Source organism: Melospiza georgiana, chromosome 1 (genome assembly GCF_028018845.1).
Source record: "Melospiza georgiana isolate bMelGeo1 chromosome 1, bMelGeo1.pri, whole genome shotgun sequence".
Lineage (NCBI taxonomy): Eukaryota > Metazoa > Chordata > Aves > Passeriformes > Passerellidae > Melospiza > Melospiza georgiana.
The window spans coordinates 25,820,210-25,831,809 of record NC_080430.1 but is presented as its reverse complement, the minus strand read 5'-3'; the positions used below and the strand labels follow the sequence as shown (position 1 = coordinate 25,831,809).

The 11,600-nt window shown below is 41.3% G+C and overlaps 1 long non-coding RNA gene across 1 annotated transcript; it reads left to right on the top strand.

The window, feature by feature from the left end:
* Positions 1-5,270: 5,270 nt before the first annotated feature.
* On the top strand, positions 5,271-11,390 carry LOC131092610 (uncharacterized). The gene is made up of 3 exons (XR_009115510.1): positions 5,271-5,409; positions 9,189-9,282; positions 11,194-11,390. It is a non-coding gene; the product is annotated as an uncharacterized LOC131092610 (long non-coding RNA).
* Positions 11,391-11,600: the final 210 nt, after the last annotated feature.

Below are 11,600 nucleotides of genomic sequence, written 5' to 3'. Positions count from 1 at the left end.
GGAGAAGAAAGATGATACCAGAAATGGTAAACAAAGGCAGGAAATAGGCTGCTGGTGGTGTTAGTTCTTGATTAGGAGCCCGTTAAGTTTTGGCTAGAGGGCTAAACCCAAGGAGACATTTTGTCAGCCCCAATGTGGAGAGAAAACAGAAAGACAATAGAACAATTAGACAGAGGAAGAGAGCAGAAGTGAACAAACATATTGCCCCTATTACAATGACACACAGCTAGAGCTTTGCAGCAATACTGCCCAGCTGCCTTTAGACCGAGTGAAAATGAGAAAATAAATCAAACCCTCTTTTGACTGTCAAGGGCAAAGAGAGAACTGTTTCTATTTCAGCCACTGGTAACCTGATAGCTTGCCACAGCGTATTTCACATAAGGAAGTCTGTAAAGCAACATCCAAGTGTTCCTTGTGATTAATATTCCTTATGATCTGCAGCCACCTAATCGCATCCTGACCCCAGCCAGGGTCAGCTCTGAGGACGGATGGGCTGTGGGAGCAGGGTGGGCTACCAGGAGGTGCTGCTGAATGATGGAGCATATGGAGAGAAACAGAGGTCCTCTGCAGACATGAATAAATAAATAGTGGCAAACCAAAGGCACTGACCTCAGGAATAATGCCATGGGTCCAATAGTGCAGAGCTATTGAAAGAAGCAGGACAATCTGTTCCTTACTTCCAGATGCACTGAACATAGAATATGTTTTTTTCCTTCAATTGAATCCAAAAAACCTGCAGCATGGAATGCAGCACTATCCAGAGATACAGAACACTATCTCTGAAGGGATTCCTGGGATGCATTAATCAGTGCTTGGACTGCCCAATTCACTACAGGACAGACATTCTGCACTGTACAGCAATTCACACATTTTGAATGGTAACAATGCTAATAAGCTTCCCTGTGGGCTTTTTATTTTTTTTCCCCTGCCATGAATTAGGTGCACTCCTGGATATTTAACAGCCTGGACCATAAGACAGTCCCTCTCCCACCCAGATCAGCTTTGCAGGCACAACTGATCTGTGACAGATGTGTCTGGGCTGGTGAGCCATTAGATGTAGGTCTCTGCCCAGATTTCACATGATATAGATCCACAGCTGGATCAAATACACACAATGCCAATTTCCTTTGCAGTCAGGGTTTTTCTGAATAGGCACTGTATGGTAGCCTAGAACCATGCAGGCCTCCAAAACAATAGTTTACACAATATATCTGAAATGCTTAATATGGCTTTGAGAATTTTTTTTCAACGGGACACTTCTGACTGCTTATAAGAAATCAATTTCCAATCTGTTCTATTGTCTCTTTTTAATCTTATCCTCAAAATATGCTTTCAGACATTAAAGCATCCAAATCAAAGAAAATGGGCCCAGGCATTGAAATGACTAATAGACCACCTAAAAAAATAAATCTGTAAATCTTAATGAGTATACTACACACACTTTTTATTTCACCTTGAAGGGGAAAAAAAGGCTTTAATTCTGAAAAGAGGATTTATTTCCATTTTTCATTTATGCAAATTACACTCTGAATAAATAAATCTACATAATCCACCTCCCTGCTAGACAACTTGCAGCAACATTTGCCAAGAGAAAGACAGGCTTTTCTGATACTAATGCATAAAACATGCTGAATAAAAAAATTAAAACAAATCATATTGTGTAAATAGCTGATGTGCAACTCTAGAAAGAATAATAGAGGCACTGATGAATTACTCAGGATTGTCTTGTTCAATTATTTCTAACATGTTACCAGTTAAAAGTATATTTAAGTAAAGGTTTTAACAGAGAGAGTCATATCCCAAACTACTGAAATCTACAGGAATTTTTTCCCTTTAATTTCCATGTAACAGACATGTAGATGTCTCTGCTGAAGCACCCAATACTGTCAGGCTGTTGGTCCTGGGAAACAACCTATTCAGCATGTAGCTGATGTGCTGTGCAGAGGCTCCAGCTCCAAAAAGCAGATGTCTTATACTGCTTTGGGAATGTAGGGAGTTAATCTTAATCAAAACTTAATCCTTGATCCTTGTGTCCTGTGTCCATGTGAAATATAGGCTTGGTGACTGTAAAGGTTGCTGCCAGTCTTGGGACTGTCACAGGAGAAGGATCAAATGAAAATCACTGCCAGTATGTTCTTTAGAGGTATCCATGGCCTTTCCCCACTCTGACTGCAGAGGGTAGATACTGAAATGCAACTCTTATTCTTAATGGTCCATCCAGAAACTATCAAACTCTGATCATAGTTGGAGCTTCAACATCCTTCTGAAAATTTTCCACATTGGAAAATCTGTTCTGGACAGCTGAATCCTTATGCTATTTTTCCTAAAGAATTGAAACTATTCCATGAGGTGGGGTCCCCCAAACAACTTGAGTATTATAAACTGCATCACCACATTTTTACATGCTGTGATGCCTTGTAGAATTTGAAGATATTTTTTCTTGGTGCAGAAATGTGAGTTTCTCACATGCTTCCTGGAGGCAATGAAGTGTGGGATATACAAAGCCTACAGACTGGAAGCTGCATAAGAAAGCCAGGAAGAAACCATAAGAAAATATGATTTAACCCATGCCTCTGCTAAGAAATCCCAGCCACATTGGCACTGAAACCAGTGATTTACAACAGCTACCTGCAGGAGAATAAGTTCTTTCTATTTGCTTACAGGATAGTCTGGCTGTTGGGAACATACATCTGGGATATGGTGTGGTCATAGCCGTCCACCACCTGCCAGGACATTCTCCCTGGAAGCTACTGCAGACTGAGTTGCTCAGTCAGTTGAGCTCAATCACTTACTGTTGCAGACTGAGTTGTCTACTTGTCCAATCTGCTCCACCATGAGAGAAAATACCTGGTTGTACTTTGGAGGATTTTGATCCCTAAACAGCCTGTTGGTTGTGACACTCGGCATTCACACCAGCTCAAATCCAGCTTGGACACAGAGGAAATCTGAAGGTAAGCCTCATTGCTTTGCCCTCTGGGAATTTGTTCCTGCAAGGTCTAGCAGGATGGTTTGGAGAATGCTTCACAGATCAGGTTCTTCAGGCAACATAGGTTGGGCTTACCTTGGTGAGAGAAACACAGCATGGCAGATATCTATGCCCTTGGAGACCCTGCTAGCAGAGAGTTAAAGGGTATGGGGAATTACAGTGAGGGCTGCATTCATGCATTCATCTCCTAAAAAGGCTGAACAAGCCAGGGAAATTGCATGTTTACAAAACCTGGGGTATTGGATTTAAACCAAGGGATTTAGAGTTTTTATTTCTGAAATCATGATTTGACAAAAATCTTACAAGGAAAATAGGTAAAACAAGAGCCAAGCTCCTTATTTAATGAGAGAACTCCAGAAACCACAAATTTAAAAGAACCATGAAAAATTTGAGATTTAAACCAAAAAGGAGGAGAATTGGACACTACAGATTTTTGTGGAAACAGAAGATTAAGTTTGGCTGACTGGTGATAGAGGAATACTCAGTTCTGAGGTGAGAAATGCACAGGAAGCCTCAAATCCGAGACTGATTCTGGTCAGACTCTACATCAATAAGTCACTGCTTCAGGACTCCTTGATTTTCCTTGTCTCACTGTGCAGTGGCTGGCCATATTCTCTTGGGAAGTACAGATTCTTCTTTTCATGGGCACTTCCTAACCAGCAGCTTGGCACAGAAGGAAGAGAAAGAAGGGGTGGAAAGGATTCTTGCATCTTTTCTCTACAGCAGGCAGGTAGGGAAAGTCTATGAAACAAGTTCAGGCTGCTTTCTGCTTCAGGGATACCTGAAGCTACTTGTCCACAGGAGTTTCCAAGTTACATTCTTTCTTGGATAATCTAGGTGTAACTGACTATCTTGTTATTCCCAGGTGTAATCCAGACTTCCTACTTCAGTCAAGTTCTAGGTTAGGCAAAACTAGAGGGTTTGAATTTGAGCCTTAGTAACGGAATGATCATGGATCAGTGCAAGCTTTTGATATGACAGACCCCTATCCACTTTATGACTTTATCTTGTACTCTGTTAGAGCAATATATCTATTATTCCAAAATGTATGGCTTGCTGAAAATCCCAGCTAAATTACAACTAGAGTTCACATACTGATTTATTAAACCAGAGTTTTCATAATTTCACAGTCATCACTGTCAGTCAGTCCTTCTGTCACAAAAAACTAAAACGTGACCACTTGATGAAACCTTTCACTTGGCAGAAGGGCTCATTTCCCACCTCACCTTACCTGTGGCTGCATGCCAGAACACGCTTGTGCTGGGTTGGAACTCAATGATACATGAATTCCCACACCAGTGTTTTGTTGTTTCCCTGACTTTAATTTTAGGATACAGTATAACCCAGCTGTGTAAGTCATTGCCTTGTGAATCAGCTTCTCACAGAGCAAGGGAAAACATCCCAGCTCCTCCACCAAACTGGCAGTATTGTTATAAGGTGAGAGAAGCTACTGGTGCTGCCATGCACACAAACTTGTTCAGGCTAGTAAGTGCTGAACTTTGCCTTTGTTGAAATCATCAAGAGAATCTAGATTTAAGTGAAATGAAAACAGTGGGGAATAATAAAAACCCGCGGCATTTCTACTTTTCACATAACAGCCCAAACTTTTAGTGAATAGTTTAGTGAAACTCTCTCTTCCAAGCTGCTTGCTTGTTGCTCAATGATCGCTTGATGCGATGGACAAGAAATTTAGAACATAGCACAGAATTTTCACAGAATCACAGAGGTCAATTCGGTTGGAAAAGACGTCTGGGATCATCGAGTCCAACCTATGGCCAAACACCACCCCTGTGTGCCACGGCCAGGCTTCCCTTGAACCCCTCCATGGAAGGCAGCCCGTGGCAACGCCTCATCACTCCTTCTGTGAATGAATCCCTCCTAATGTGCAACCCAAACCTCTCCTGGCAGTTTGAAACACTACACTGGAAAACCAGAAGGGAAAAAACTCCAACACCATGACATGGAGATGAAGGATTGAAGGCTGATACTCCATAGGTTTTGCCTGCATTCAAACCAATAATGAAAGAATGAAGAGAAGAGAGGCGCTCAGCAGCGGCAGCGGCCTGTGCAGTTTGGTCTGACGTTGCAGGGAACGAGCTTGTTCTCCCCACAGCACTGCAGAGAGGAGAGAGGAGAGAGAAGCGAGCAGGAGGAGCAGGAGCAGCTCCCGCGGGGCTCCCTCAGCCCCGGCTCGGGCCGTGCCGGGCCGCAGCGGCGGGCGGGGCCGGCGGAGCCGCGATCCGCAGGGCGCAGGCGCGGCCGGAGCCGGGCCCGGCAGCGGCGCAGGCGCGGCGGCGGCCGCGGGATCCCAGCAGGCTCGGGGCGGCGGGCGCGGTGCGGGCCCAGCATGTCGGAGAAGAAGCAGCCGGTGGACCTGGGGCTCCTCGAGGAGGACGACGAGTTTGAGGAGTTCCCGGCTGAAGGTGCCGGGCGGGGGCGGGGCGGGACGGGACGCCAGGACGCGACAGGCCGCGGCCTGCAGACGGGACGGCCGAGGCCTGGGCCGGCCGGGGCGGGCAGGACAGGACGCGGCGGGCGGGAGCGGCGGTGGCGCCGGCGGTGGGACTGACTGGCGGTGGGACTGACTGGCGGTGGGACGGGCAGTGGCACCGGCAGTGGCACCGGCGGTGGGACTGGACTGCGGTGCCGTGTGCGCCGGCCCTGCCCGCGGCTCCCCGCGGCCGCTCCGGGGACCGCGCCGTGCTGCCGCTCCGCAGGGCCCGGCTGAGCCCCGCGGGAGCTGCCCCGGTGCCCCGCGGGTCCCTGCGCAGCCCCCGGCCGGGCAGCGGCTGCAGCGCCGGCAGAGCCGCGATGGCGGTGCCCGTGCCCGGCTCTGTGGCGGTGTCGCGGCGCCGGGCACATCGTGCTGCGAGTGCTGTGTCATTGTGCGAGAGGGCTGGGGACAAGTGCAGAGAAGTTTAGTGCTTTTTGACATTGGAGATGAGAATCTCAAGGCAGAGGAGGGACGAGGGCCGGAAACTGAGCGTAAGGCGGAAAAATATATGAAAATGAAATACTGCGCTCTGTAGTTACTTTTAGTTTCTTTACCTGTTGAAGCACAGATATGTATATGCTGGTTTGCTTTTAATAGGTACAGATGTACTTAATAAGGAAGTTAAGTCCAATAAAACAACTCAGTGTCCCAGAGATAGTCTTGGAAACATCCCTGTTAGGGCATGTTTATTTTTTATGTCCTTAATTCTGTCTCGAGTTGTGGATCCTGAGAAATTATGTATCACGACGAATGTAACATCAGGATTTTTTTTCTCTAATGTCTTTATTACATATGTTCTTTTCTGTGGTATTACAAGCCTTAGGTGTTCTGAGCCCTTTAGTTCTGCTAAAATTAATGTTGTTGCAGGTACAGATAAAGTTCATGACATAGTTAGAATACTTTGTTTTTCCTAAGTGTTTCTTAAAAAGAAAAAAAAAATTATCTTATTTAATGTAAATTAAGTATTCACAGTAGGGGAAGTCTCTGCAGCTTCTGGACCTTGGATTGGGCAGAGCCCTGACTTGCTGCTACAGAAGGTGAAATTAGTTTTGCTTGACTCTGGCTGTAATGCTAAAGCAAAGTACTGTGCAGGCTTTCTGGGTGGAACAGAGATTTATTAAAAAGTGACCATCATCAGGCTTCTAGATGTTCTTCCTTGCAGAAAGTAAGAATGTCTGAAAGGGTCCATTTGAATCCTTGAGTGAGGTCATAGTTTTGAGATGTTGAGTGTTCAGACCACTTTGTCTATCTCCAGTATTTAGGAAAGAATTGTGATAACTGGGCTCAAACCCATTCCAAATTGTTTTTCTTTCAAATTAAAACACCACTTTCTAGCAATAGAAGAACTTTGTGTTCTATTAGCCAGGTTTTATTCAAAGGAAATTAGATAATGCAAATCTGTGTTAAGAGATGAAAACACGGACTTTTGGGGTTTATGCCAGCATAAAAAATTAACTTAAACAATTTATGAAATCAAGTTATGTATCAAAACCAGACGTGCCCAATTTTTATAGATACTTTGAAGTATAGCATAAGTATACTATAGTAGATGAAAAGACATGCAAATGAGTCACTTAAGAATCTTTTGTACAGTGCATTTCAGAGTATAAAAATGTAAAGTGGTAGAGCAGGGGATGAAGAACCCTACAATCCTAAAAATTGGTTTTTGTTTCCCAAGTACAAAATAAAACAATCAGTGATCAGCATATAAAAGTTTTTTGATATTTTCAAGGAGTTCAGTCATGACAAGTTTATAATTTTGGTGTATCTTAGTAATACTTAATGACAGTGGACTCGTAAGTGATTTTAACACGTTCAATCCCAGATAATGCTCTACCTTTTTTACTTTTGTTTAGTCACAGGCATATAATGTAGCAGGGAGTAATAACTGTATTAAACAATTCTGGGGTAATAGTTCCAATATATAGATGCTGCAGAATCTTGTCCTGTGGGGATGAGAATGTGATTTAGGCTTTACTTTCACTCTCCTCCCCACCCCAGCAAGGAAGATGAGATGGGCCTTTCTGACTCCTCTTTACTCAGTGTGATTTAGAGCATCTTTTTGCATCTGCCCTGCTGATCTCCTGTGACTGAAGCTGCTGTTTGTTGTGCTGGATATGAGTTACTGGGAGATTGTTTTGTCAAGTTTGTAGTTCTGTCTGAGCTACTTATATGTTTGCAGGTAGAAAAGTTTGACTTTGTGTTAATTTTAAGTTGTTTGAGCTTTGTTTTTTCTCTCTTCAAAATCAGTTAATCAGTAAAGTTGTTTCTTTTTTGAAAAAAAAGAAGAAGTGGAATATAAATTGGCAAAGGCAAGGCTTATTGCAGGTATTTGTAAAAGATAAGCCCTTCCCTTTGAGCATCTAGCAATACAACTAAATCCAAATAATGCATTTTTTTATACAACATTTTTTCTTCACCTTTTCTTCCCAGTTTTTATCTTTTTCTCTCACAGCACAATTTCTATGCTCCTTCATCTTTCCCCATTATATAATTTGTTTGAGTAGGGAAATTTAATTGTAATGCCTTCCACACGTGTGTCTTTAATCAGTGACAAATGGATTTTCCTGTCCTGGTGAATCTCAAATATTAATTTTGTTGCCTGTCAGTGTTAGAAAAAGGAGGAGAAAATGCAAAGACCAGGCTTCATTCTTAGAAAGTTAGCTGCTCATAGTGAATGAGTTTTTGATGTTTTATCCCACTGACTTTGTCCCCTGCTCCCCCCAAGCCTCCATCAGTGTTTAATGTTGCTTTAGGCCTTAGTCCTCAGAGCTTTCTGTGCATGGGCTGCAGATGGCTTCCTAGAATGAGAGGGGAAGAACAGTGTTATCTCTTTAAATACAGTAATAGACTTTGAGAAATAAAAAATTGCAAGTGTCAAAATTAGGGGGCTTCTTTTTTTTAACATTTGAAAAACTGTGTGTCATTCAGTAGGAGTAAACTGAGAAACTAAAAAACAATCGAGTAAGCCAACTTGTCTTTTCATAGTGATTCTGAGCCTTGAATTTTCACTATTTTTCTGAACTAATTTGTTTGATTTTAATTTTTTTCTAATAATGAAGTATTAAGTGTGTGATGAGTAATTTGTCAAGGGTGATGTGCCAGATTACTTTATTACAGGAAAAATATAAATAAAGTTAGTAAATGGACAAAAAGTGGTTCCCTACAAAGGCAAGACTGCTTCTGCTGTCTTGGGAAGCCAGAAATAGCTGATTGGAGGTATCAAGTGTTGTTTGCAGATGCTTATCTCAATTTGCCTTTGCTTCTGCATCACAGATAGTTTTTTGTCATTTGTCCATAGATTGACAGCATCTGATTTAAAGGGAACAGAGAATGTGTCTGTGTTTTGGTGAAAGCATCTGATAAATATTTACTTTTTTAATCTGAAAAAGGTGTTTAAATACAAATCTGCAAGGATGAGGCTACAGTTTATCCATAAGTATGCAAAAAATCTCTTAGGAATGTTTAATCTTGCAAGCCATGATGTGTGCGTAGTGATTTTTTTTCACCAAGTTTCATTTTTGTTGTAATTACAGAAATTTTAAGATGTGTTTTAGATCTGACTCATGAACACTTGAATGTGATCCAGACTTCTGTGTTAAATTTTCCAGAAGTTTGCCTTTCCCTGTGGCTGTGCTAATCGGTCAGCAGGACATGGTACCAAAGCAGCGCAGCATACAGTATTTAGACCTGCTTTTCTGTCTTTAGATTGGACTGGTTTAGATGAAGATGAAGATGCACATGTCTGGGAAGACAACTGGGATGATGACAATGTAGAAGATGATTTTTCCAATCAATTAAGGTAATTTTATTTAAACTTTCTGTTCTAGAAGATGGGTAAAATACTTTAAATTGAGTTGATTAGTTAATATCTGAAAGTTTGAAATCTGCTTACTTTAAAAAATAAAGATCTGAAATGGAAGTAAGTGAAAGCACTACTTTTTGCTTTTCTATTTTGAGCCTTTTAGAACCAGACTTAGGGATTACAAGACTCTGAAGTACTGATCAGCATTTCATCTTTTAATAATTCTACTGAAAATGCCTTAGGGCATTGTGGTGACAGAGTTTTGCTCTGTTACGCAAACAATGCAAAGATCATGGAAAGCTGAGATATAGTTGACACTTTGTCAATTTAACACGGGTGGATCCTTTTCTAATGACTTTTCTGTGTGTGTGTGTGAAAGTTCTGAATTGTACTGCCAAGATTAATGGCAGGGCATCCAAGATTATCTCTTTGTGCTATGTGGTGTGCAAAGTATGTTACAGTTTTTATGTCTGTACTTTAAAACAGCCCTGCTGTTCTTTGTCCAGATGGGCAAATTTTCTGGAGATTAGTGATCTGTGTTAACATTAAGGTTCTTTCCTATGTGGTGAACATACTGTTTATGAGCAACAACAGCAAAGTAATTGTTAATTACATGCTTTAAAAAAAGTGATAGCAATTTGTGTACCTCTAAACCAGTTGCTTAATCCTCTTTGTCACTTGTAGTTTCAGTAATCCTTTACTGACGCATAATTATAACTTAAATTGTTTCAAGCATTCAGAGCAAAGCCAGATTTTATAATTAATCCCTCAGTATGTTGCATGAGGAGCAAACTGTCTGTAATACAGCCTGCTTAAACAGTTCCTGGGTTGATCTCCCTTGTACTCAGGGAAAGCAATTATTTTTGTGTCTTCTGCATAAAAAATTGTTGGCATAGTTATTTCATATATGGTTCAAAGACAGTTAAATGGTAATATTGGAAAACATGTAATGAAATACTTTTAAGAAATAGTGCAAAAGACTTTTAAGAAATAGTACAATTCTTGACAGACACAGTTGATCTAGACAAACTTTGTGAACTGGCCTTAGTTGCAGCCTGCAGTATTGGGGACTGTATAGTGGTTTGCAGTGTTGCCTGGTTGTTGTGTGTTTCTTCCATCTCTAGAAAGCAAATGCTGCAGTCTTCCACTTTTAAAGTCCTACTACTAAATGTGCAAACTAACACAAAATATTTTTAGAGATTTGTACTTCTGTATCTAGATACACATGTGCTAGGATAAAAGGGGATAAAACAGGATGCATCCTGGCTGTTGTGTTCAGAGGCAGAGGAGAAGCAAACTGGTGGCAGGGCAGGAGTGATAACAGTTGTAGTTCCTGACTTGCTGTCCTGGCCACAACTAAGGACAACACAGCAATCCCTCAGACTTGTTCACTGCAAGGTGTATTGCACCGAGACATAAATAAAAAGTCCAGACTGCACTATTCTAAAAGCAAAAAAAAAAAAAAAAAAAGCTTACAATTGTTTTCAAAGCACATGTAGTTAGGTAAAATAGAATAGTGAGCTTGCTTTAGTTAAGGAAATACTGAGAATAATGTATAAGATTCTTGAGAATATGTATAATATAATATTTTGGTTATTCTGATGAATTTGGAGATGTTGCAGGTGCATAGGTGCTACTTCACGACATATGGTGGGTCAGAGGGCAATAACTGTGATTAAAACAAATATTTGAATTTTTCACTGAGAAGTTACAGTGATTTAAGATAAAAAACTGGAGTTCAAGAATTACAGGGTAAGTAAGGTTAAGGTAATCGGTAGAAATAAAAAAGCAGTACGACATTGCTATTTTAAATGATTATATGTTGTGTAGTATATGTAATTTAAAAAAAAACCCACACATCTAACGGTATTGTGTATGTGTTTCAATATATCTGTCTTTTCTCTACAGAGCTGAATTAGAAAAACATGGATACAAGATGGAAACGTCGTAGCTTTTGCAGAATATGGAGTGGTTTAACACTGAACTGTGGATAGACTTTATTGAGAAAAGAAGATGGAAAATGAGAAGACACACTTAGTTCATTATCTGCTTGGATTTATTATTGTTTTGTATAAAAAATAAAGTTTTTAATCTTAGCCTGGTCATACATTTAGCCTCCACTCACCTGGTACGTTGTATTTTGGTTCTGAATTGTCTTGTGTGGCGGAATCCATGGACCTGCCTGGAATGCCACTAATGGTGCGGCAGTGGCTGATGCTCTTGGCACTGGCCGCTGCCTGGGGGGCTAAACATGTGTAACCAGAATGGAGACTAATGAATGTTGCTGTCACAGGAAATAAAATACTTATGTACTC